Source organism: Paralichthys olivaceus, chromosome 4, assembly GCF_024713975.1.
Source record: "Paralichthys olivaceus isolate ysfri-2021 chromosome 4, ASM2471397v2, whole genome shotgun sequence".
NCBI classification, from domain to species: domain Eukaryota; kingdom Metazoa; phylum Chordata; class Actinopteri; order Pleuronectiformes; family Paralichthyidae; genus Paralichthys; species Paralichthys olivaceus.
This window is the reverse complement of record NC_091096.1, coordinates 1479250-1489943: the sequence shown is the minus strand read 5'-3', so window position 1 is coordinate 1489943 and position 10694 is coordinate 1479250.

Genomic DNA, 10694 nt, shown 5'->3' with positions numbered 1-10694 from the left:
ACACACACACACACACACACACACACACACACACACACACACAGACACACACACACACACACACACACACACACACAGTTTTATTAGGATCTCTGACAGCTCCATACTTCAATTGTAATTCAATGGTACAAATTGTACAAAAAGCATTTACAATCTTGAGTGCACAAATTATAAAGTGACACATTAGCAGTGTGACACGTGACTGTGCGCCCACTCGGCACAGAGTAATCCCACAGAGCTTATTTATTTCCCCACGCAGCATTTAAATCAAAGTCCTTGCTGCCGTGCACTCTGCTGCCCGGTTGCTCAGGCACACAGCTTTTCTTCATGTAATTCTTTTCATGTATTGCAAAATGGTCTGATCTCCGTAAATTGACGTGTCCATCCTGAATTCAAGCCCCAAGTCCAGCAGCCGCTGCTGCTTTAAAGAGGAGATCGTGACTCCAGGCATCTTCCTACAGCGCTGCCATTCGACTCACCTTCCTCTGCTCCTGCTGAGCTCCGCACCGCCTCCATAACCCATCCTCCTTAATATGTTTCCTTGTTTCTGTCGGCGAGCTTCACTTTCAAAGACTGTGAGAACTGCCTCAGGCATGTCAGTCACTCTTTAATACTCTACAGTATTATCTTCTCCACGGTGAATTATTTCATATCCCGTCCCCGCTCCTCTACTACCTCTCACAAATCCCTTTTATCTCTGCACTCAGATCAGCTGCTGCTCTTCTTCCAGCAGCTCTTCATCACAGTTAGTGTGATGGACAACTGTGCTAGAGGGGGTCAAAGTTCAATGCCAACGAGATGGAAAGACTTCAGGTTGCTGCTGAATGGAAATGTCCATTTTGTTCTATTATTACTCTTCCTGTGTATTGTATTATTTTCTCATGTCACATCATTTCATGATTCTGTACAAATTGAAAAGGATCACGTGTGTTGGGTAGAAGGCCTCTCGTTGTTAGGTCTTTTAATTTGTGTAATGCACGAGTTCATTCTCCAGCTACTGTCCGTGTCCTCTGAAAAGAAATGCAAAACAAGAAGCTGTCTGATAATTGCATTATGAATATAAGTCATTGAAATCTGAGCGTCTCTATACAAACGTATATGTCGGTAAATATATTCTCAGTCTCTTTTCCCCTCCGGGATCAGGGACACTGTATATTTGTGTATTATTATGTTAATCGTCTCACACAGAAGTCAATGCCATTCACGCTATAGTGTTTGCAGAAATAAAAGGTTTTGAAGTAACTCTTCTCTCATAAGTGTGCTGCAGATACAATTTCATACCCCGTCCCATGGAGGCATCCATTTAAATGAGATCAGAAGCAGTGACTTGTTTTGATGAGACAAAGTGATCTGAATAATGTCATCGCTGCAGCATCTGCAAAAAAAAACAGAAAGGTTCGATAACACCCATTATTCTCAAATCACATCTGAAAGGCTTGGGAATGTCATTTGCATAAAACCCTGAGGTTAAACAGGCAAACTGCACAACAAATAATTAATCAATGCCATTTGAAAACAAAATTACGTTTTTTTTGATGATTAGAAAGATAAATGTCAAATCATTATTTCTCTCAACTCAGTAAACATTTCATATATCTGAGGTAGAACATTAAAAATAACTTAACATCCTCCTCACTGTTCACAAAATGAATATCCCATAAATATAAATTGTGATATTTTTCGACATGTTACTCTTGAAACAGTCCGAACTCTTTAACCTACACCCACTGAGAAAATTCATTTCTGCTGGTTGTTTCAACAGTAGCACTTTATTTCGTCCTAGGTATTATTTTGTCCCTTTGCTAATTAAATAAAGTAAATTAAATTCTTACTAGTTGTGACACAAAACGTTTTTTGCAGTCAGAACGTGATTTTAAATGTTCTCTCTCGTAAAGTTTGCTGTCAGTCGTTTTCAGAACTTGTAGAAATTAATTTTTGAAAACGATTGAACCGTTTTACAGATCAGGTCACTGGTGGTTCACTATAAAAATAAATCTGACAGAACGTAGAGATTGTTTGTGAGAGTGTGTATTTAAAGTTGCTCATTCCTGTTGTAACGCATTGATGAATACAGATGTTTGCAGTGTGTGTGTGTGTGTGTTTGCAGAGCATCACCTCATTGTCAATTCTGTCTGGATTAGTGAAACTCATCCACACACAACCCTGAAATTCCCCCCAGCGTGGCACCTCCAGAGAGCTGGTGGATTCAGTCTGACGTACACGAGATGTGCTGCTGTGCGACAGCTCCCTCGAGATAAATGCTCCTGATTCTGAATGAAGTGAATGAAATAACAATGTGAAGCTGCGATCCTCAGTGTCGGATGTAAATCTATTCTACCCTGTCACTGTTGTAATTATCACTGTAGTCACAGGATGTTGTTGTGCATCATGTGTGACTCCACGAGGGGATTCGTTTCTTCGTCTTCTTCCTCAAACACACCTGCACACAAACCTTTTCCTTGCAGACCTGAGAAAATGTGAGGATCGAACTCCGGAGACTCGCTGCTGCCACTGATTGTCTGTATTTACACTTTCACACGATGGTTGAGACCAGCTGACAACTTCTTCAGCAGTTGTTGGTCACAGTGGATCGTTTGTGAACTGCAGATGTTTATATCGTATCCCCAGAATCCCGAGCACACCAGAGCAGTGCTTTAGCTCCATGACCGACACATGGATAATTATTGGTGAGGATTTACCTCGGACTCTTTATCGAGACATTATTTATTCCCCCTCGAGTTAAGATCCCTTTTTATTAGGGTTGTGGTTGCGTCAGTTAAAGTCATTACAACAATCAGGATCACTCAACATAAAAAAGCCAGCTGAGAAATAAGATATTCATTGCGCCTCTCATCGTGCTTGTGTGTTGGTGTATTTACTGCAGAGATGATGAAATGAAATTCAAATAGAAAATGCTTTATTTTCTTTCGTCACGGCCAAAATGTGTCGTTGCTCACATGTTGCATCCAACATATTTAATTTAGTTTACATATAAAACACTTTCATAAAACAGATTCAATTGATTGATAAAAGTTGTGCCTTTTACTGAAACTGAGGACTCTTTATTGATTTAGTGGACGGCTGCGGCCGTTTCCGATTTTGCTAAGCGTTGTACTGCTTTGCTGTTGTGATGGCGGGGCTCATTTATTGTTATTCTACTTCCCAATACTCTGAAGCTCCGTCTTTGACACAGACCAGGACACTGTGTAAAATGTGAGTATGCTTTCAGTTAATGATCGCTGTATTTAAAATGCATTGAGACAAAACAAAACCACTGGAACAGCTCTCTGAATGTCTGCTGTGCTTCTCTAGCAGGAAGAGCTACTCTGGTTCAATCCACATGGCGCTCACTACTCGACATGAGCCCTGACATCTTGGTCAGTCGGTGCACAGCAGCGATCAAGGGCCGAGGACACGGTAGCGAGGTCCCCATGAACTATACTGCAGCCAGCCACCAGGAGGCGATCGAGATGCTTTTTAGCTGTCATGTCGTCATGTGCAGCTTCTCCTCTCTCTGATCCTGGCTCCAGTTTACTGAGCACTAGATTTATTGAGACTCTGATGACTCTGTGCCCATTTGAAACATTTTCAAAAACCCTGCCGCTGAACAGTTTCTGTTGTCAGGTTTACTCGGGAGGTTTCCAGTCAGGGTTCAGTGATGGGGTTTGTTTGTTTGCATTTCTTAAACCAATCCCAGTGCTGTTGGGCGACAGTAAGCCCAGTGACGGCGCCCCGGCACAGTAGCGTTGGAGGGGAACTTGTTTTGGTGGAACATCAGCATATGGGGAGGAGACCTCTGTCATTAAAATGACTAATTCCCCATAAAAGATTTAGCAACAGAAACAGAAGATGTGTGTCGGGTGTGCGAGGAACCTCTTTAAAGGTGTAGGTTGCAGCCCCGAGGTTGTCGTTCCCGTAGAAAAAGGGATTTTGGAAATGGAAACAGGCTGGAAGCAGAAGGGGAGGAGAACTCAGACACGTGGCCAGTGGCCCGAACTCAGAGTGAGTCAGTTTGTGTCTGGAATCACATTTCGGTATAAACTGATAACGAATGTGATGATGTGGGAAACACACATGCTCCTCTCACGTTTATACTAAAATACCAGTGTACTAGTAAAATACTAGTGTTTTAATATCAAAATGTTGCAGCTGTTTATCTGTTTGTTTGCTTGTTACTGAAAATAAACTGAACTAAAATAGAAGCATCTTAGATAACTGACACAAACACTGATCTAATTCTGAATCATAATGAAATCCAGAAACTCTCCCCTGCTCATTCTGTCACATGAAGCTGCAGCGTTCACTCGTTTGAGCCCCTGATCACAGGAACCCTGTTTTAGTTAAAGAATGAATAATGTACTCAGACACTGTTCTGTATTCAGGAGCTGATACATACACTGCCCTGGGCTGAGTGTACGTTAAAACACTGCTTTTGATAAATGTATTCAGTTCGGGGAAACCGTGGGTCGCTCTGCTCGAGGTGTTTACCTAGTGGTTAACTGTGTAGGAGGTTTTACTGCACACGGAGAAATAATGAGCCCCCTAAAGGAATGCCCTGGTTCCCATTCTAACATATAGTACTTAATGAATCACGCTGCTTTAATTCATAGTGGCAAGGTCCACAACACTCACTGGAAAACTTTCAACGATCAACATTTAGACTTCCTCAGCAGGTAGACACTGAGAGGAGGGTCTCTGCACTGAGGGACGCTGAGGGACGCTGAGGGACACTGAGGGACACTGAGGGACACTGAGGGACACTGAGGGACGCTGAGGGACACTGAGGCGGACGATCGTTTCTGTCCTGATGAGTCTTTGACAAGTCACGAGGCTCTCAGTGTTGAGGGATTTCCTCAGTGGAGCAGCAGATACATGTACCTGGTGCTTGGACTCTTTCACTGTAACTTGCGTATCGTTGTGTTCACAAAATTAAAGTTTCATAGTGAGGCTTCAGTTATTATATATTATATTTATTAAACTTATAGAGCTCATGCGGAGCTTCTTGACTCGGCAACATTGATATATAGTTTTTTTCCGTTCAAGCTCTTATAGTTGAAAACCTCATTATTCCCATACGATGGCATCGTCCACGTGTGCAACAGGAGCAGTGAGAGGAACAATATCTGGTGCAGCTCGAAATTATGCTTACTCAACTACACACACACACACACACACACACACAAAAGCTTACACAGACTTTTTGATAAAAGAGAATCGGAGTTAAAGTGCCTTGTTCACATTATTTGTAGACGTGTTATACAGTAGGAGAGGAAATGCGTAACACAGCAGCTTAAGGAGATGACTAATGCTTGGGTGGGAGTCTGTTTCATCTTGTGTTTACAAGGTGACGTGTAAAACGTTTAGACGAGGCAAAATGACCCAGTTCTAACTCAGCATGGGGCCGACACACTCAGCTCCTCCACAATCTGGACACGGTTTATGTCTTGTTTCTGCTGAGCTACGTCTGTTGAAGGGAGGGGGGGGGGGGGGTGCACCGCTCCACTCATTATTCACACATTGTTTCAGCGGGTTGTGCGACACAGACAGTGGGGGGTGGTATGTCTCTGCTAATGAATATGCTAATGATTAACTGAATTATATTACTTTGATTGTGAAGTATACAAAGGTTGTGTACTTTTCTGAGGATGCAGTGTTTTGCAGGTTTTGCAGTAAGTTGTCTTGTATAACTGCTCGTCACCTGCAGAACACGAAATACTTCCACAAGCTGCTTCTCACGTGGTCTGCTGTCGTGCTTGTCCACTCAGGATAGCTTTGCTTGCTAGCGTTCCTCCATTTTACCGGCTCATACGTCAAAGAGCGTGCCCATCGGTCACGCTGAGAGTGATCGCCCTCTAGTGGATCAGGAGACAAACTACTTCAGACAGTCTGATGCACTTGTAGACTCTATATTTTAAATTCGATCGGGTCATTAGCATTAAAATACGAACTTGTCCCGTTCGAGTGAATGTTTGAATAATAAGTGAGTCTTATTAGGGACGCATCCAGACTTATCATCTTGGCAGATAATTTATTATTTATACCCGTAAGACACGGAGCCACATTATTATCCCATCGGAGTTTCTTTTCTGTTGATGAGACACCATGATAAGTAAAATATTCAGTCTTTAGCTGTGAAACACTCCACGTTCTGTGGAGCTCAGCAGGTATCGTTCTCTGGGTTAATCAGAGTCTGTCGGCTGTCGGCTCCTCGGGAAATAAGTTCGATGAGAGCGCTGAGACATAAAACAACCCGGTCCAGTGCGAATAATAATTATATATCTCACCCAATTATGTTTTAATGACAAACATAATCACTGCCTAGTTTGGAAGCAATATTGTTTTTGAGTGAGTGAAACTCTGCATTAATGAAACACATTGGAATCAGTGGGTTGTCTTGTTAAGTTCAGGAAACAAAAGTATCTGAAGTTTGGATCATGGAGTCGTTTAAACATAATAAACAGCTCATGCAGTGTTTGCTTTTTGTTTTTCACGTAACCGTGTCAAAAAGGAAATAGACATAACATCAGCAGCAGCAGCAGCAGCAGCACAGTGGTTCACTAATGCTCATCGTAGCACTGAGATGGAGCTGACTCTTATTTTCACACCTTGCTAATGTTACAATCATCAAGTTAAGTGGAAAAACATTGGGGGAGTTATACGTCCTCACACAATTTACTATTTCACATTTTCCATCATTCGAGTGGAAATCCGACGGAGCACATACCTGTCCTCCACGGCTCCACGCTTTATATGCAGAGTCATAATTTAAATATCTCCTCCCAGTAACACACGAGCAAAACGGCTCCTTCGTGTTTCTTCCTTCAAACCCTTTAATTCTGTTTTCCTGTGGTCTGGTGCAAAACGGCGTCCCACGGTCAGGTGGTCACTGAAGCGTTTGATGTCAGGATTAACTTCAAACCCTGAAAACCATTCTTCTGACAGGAAATCCAAACTTCAGCCAGTGAACCAATGACGACAGCGGTACGTGGTTCAATTAGCCGTGCTGCCACAGGGACTCTGTCTTTCTTTGCCTGAGGCCAATTAGCTTGTGTGTTGTTTTCCTTCTTGGGTCTTTTAACATTGTGATCGTGGTGCTGCGCCTCTGAAGTGGAATTTAAAACCCTTTCAGTGATGACAACTGTTTATGTCATTCATTTATCCTAATTTAATTCTGAGTGGGTCATTGTCTCTACTAATGTAAGTTACACACGTCTTTAGAAAAGAAGGTGAAGTTGGTACCAGAATGTTTGACTCTTTTTGTGGATGGTCTTTGGTTTGTCTTGGCTGGCCCCTCTCACCAGTTCCTGAAGTCTGTCTTCGGAGCCACTTTGACGTCACTCTGGCTTCCATTTGATGAAAACGTCCTCCAAGGAAACACCTCTAACCTCACTCACTGCCTCGCTGGAAGCAAAAAGCTTTTATCATTGTTGTACAGATGTGGAGACAAGTTGAATACAATGAGCATCAATGATGTTTCGGAGTTCAGTTTTGTAACGTGAGTATCTTCTTGGCCAGCGAGACTTTGTGGGGGCTGCTGCCAAGGTGAGGTTCTCTGCTGCTGAGGGTCGTTGAAATTCACAGACTGTCAGAGGCTCTGCTCGTTCTGTTTCCCTAGTAACAGCAGAGAGATGGATCGTAATCGAGGAATGAAGGACACCAGTGGCTGCGATCGGTCCGCCACAAAAAAAACCTGCAACATAACGTCGTGAAACATCACCTGCTGTGAGTCTGAATTGGTTAGAAACAGGTTTTCGCAAGTTGCAGGAAATGAGAGCACAAAAAAAAAAACCCAGAGCGTGGTTAATTTAAAAAGGAAAGATGCTGTGGTGCTGACACTTCATTAAACAATCAGTGTTACATGATTCATTCTCACAGGTAACAGGCCAGATTCTAAATGAGGGGAAACATTAGTTTAACAAACTCAACAAAAGAAAAAGAAAAGTTTATGTAATAAAACAAATCAAATTCATATATAAGAGAAATTGACTCATAAGATTGTGTTTTCAAACCCATGTTCTCTTGATATTTTATGGTTTAACCATAAACTCCTTTATAAAAAACTATAGATAAAAAACAAGACAAATAAAACCAGATACAGAAACATGGAACTAAGATTAAGCAAATAAACAAAATATAATATTATAATCATGAATCTACATTTTCTTCATTCATCATTTTAATCCCGTGAAATAAAGGTGTCACTGACGTATTTATCGGCGAACCGTTTAATGTATTGATCTGTCACGACTACTTTGAACATAAAAGTGGAGCTGACATCTCAAATTTGTCACAGCGTGTTTAATCTTTCCACTCCCCCCCCCATTCATATGCATATCGCAGCACGTCACTGTCTCTTTAATTGTTTATCTGCGTTCCCAAACAAACCCGTTTAGCCGCGGCCGTGCTTACGTAAGAGCGGCAGAAAACAGAACAGCAAATAAACGGTTTCCACTTGGGAGGGGAGGTGTGGGGGCTCCCATTCACAATATGACAACCATGTTTTAAATTATGTCAAATCCCAGCGCTCCCGTCCCTCTGCTGGAATGTCTCCTTTAGCACAGAGGAATTTTATTGCCCTGCCCACCCTCTGCTGTGGTGTCACTGCGGGACAAAAACCAGCGCTGACCCCACGGGGGCATCTGCTCGGCTCGCCACCTAGATGCACATTGTGTCTCTGGAATAACTTGGCTGTTAGACGTCACGAGTCATTGTCTCGGACGTTTTTGTGTCCCGGGACAAAGAGTGAAAGAGAGAAAAGAAAACAATCCAGATGCCTTCTCTGAAATGGCTCAGCTTGCCCCCTTTTGTAATGCAAGTGGGGGTCCGCTTTGTTCCGATGCGGTGATAGTTGTCGTTTTAGAGAAACCAACTTTGAAAGCACATACCTATGTCTTGTAATTAGGTTAGCCGTGTCCCTCTGTCTGGACCCGAGGACGGCTCTGTCCTCTCGCAGGGATTATTTTCACTTGGCCAAATTATACAAGTTAAAATGAGGCGTAGGAGCCGTGTACTCATCATCTCTGACTGAGCACCAGTTGCCCAAGCTCCAGGCATCCACAGGCTGTAATTGAGGACTTTCTAAACAATGGGTCTCTCGCCACAAATATCAGCTCAGTTTTTCTTGTGCGCTTTTTGTAAACATCATTTGCTCTTATGAGAAAAAAACCTGCGAGACAAGATGCCCAGGAGAACGTTGAGAAGCCGTTTGTCCTCATTTTAAACATTATTGCAAGCAGGTATGGAAGACGTATTAAGACCCTTGAAGGAAAAGAACCAATAACAGGAATAAAAACACTAATACAAGTTACATTTATTCTACCTTCAATATTATTCGTAAGAAAAAGTAATATCAGTGAACTGTAACGTAATTGTTCCACAGAAAAATGGCCCTCATGAAAGTTGGATATATTTTTAACTGCTGAGTGGATAAGAACCACATTGCAGCTGTTTTCTGTTTTAACATCAGGACGCCAGAACAACGGTTATCACTCCACCACTTTCAGCTGCTACCAAGAGGACGAGCAAGATCCACAAACATTTATAAAGGAATTACAATTTAAAACATCCCGAAGTAAATTACAAAATAAATGTTATCATATATATATATTAGCTAATTATGTTGTTGGCTCCGGTGCATTAGAGTGTCGGCAACATTTTACTGTAATGGCTTCAGAGGGACCAGTACTCTGATCACTGACGTACGTCACTGACGTCCAAAAGAAGGGTTGGGTCCTCCAAAGGGTCGTCAGGTGGTTAAATAATAACTTCCTATAACTACCTTTTTGTAAAGTTACTTAGTTGGAAGTAGGAATGGAGTTTTCTGAGGAGCAGAAATATATAATATAATCTGCAAAAACAACCCTGCGTCGCTTCATGTAAACATTGCAGGAGTATCTGTTGTTTTGTTTGTCCCACTCAGAATTGTTGAAGCAAATATTTTCGCTTGAGTGATAATTGGTGAGAGGGAGTTGTTGCCACACCTGTGTAAGCAGAAAACATCTGTTCTCTCCAGAGATCCGTCCTCTCCGAAAACTTCTTCCCAAAGAAACATGAAGAAGAAGAAGAAGAAACAATAAAATCCTTCCCTGTTACCACCGGAGTAAAATGTTTTATTACACTATTTGCACAGAAATCCAATTTTGGCGCACGTGCCTGTTTTTAATTTCCTGCATGTGATTCACGGCCAATTGTAGCAGCAGCTTGTTCGCCTGGATCTGTGGCTGCGAGGGCGACCAGATGTTTGAGTGTCTCTGCGGCAGGTCAGGGATGAACAGGATGTTGATGAACTAACGGACCAGGAAACCATGACTCTTTACAAAAACACTTCTCTCCCAGTTTCCCCTCGTGTTTTCAGTATCACTCAATTCTACATCCACACTTATGTGTTCTCGATCGAAGACACAAACCATCTCCGTCCGAAGGAGCGTTTTAAAACAGGTGGTAATCTCCGACATGTACGCTGGTCATGTGTCAGTGAGCAGGATGTCTTTCTCTTGGCTGCCTGGTTAGTGAATATATCTGCAGGTGAGACGAGGGATTTCTTTTCTCCAGCTGACGACGAGGTGGAACGTCGCATTGAGATTTTAAAACATTAAGCTCTGTCTGAGTTTTCAGTTAAACAGATTAGAGGTGCTTCAGAACATGTAGGCTCAGTGATGTTAAAGATGACACCTTGAGGCTCACTCAGGAGGCTG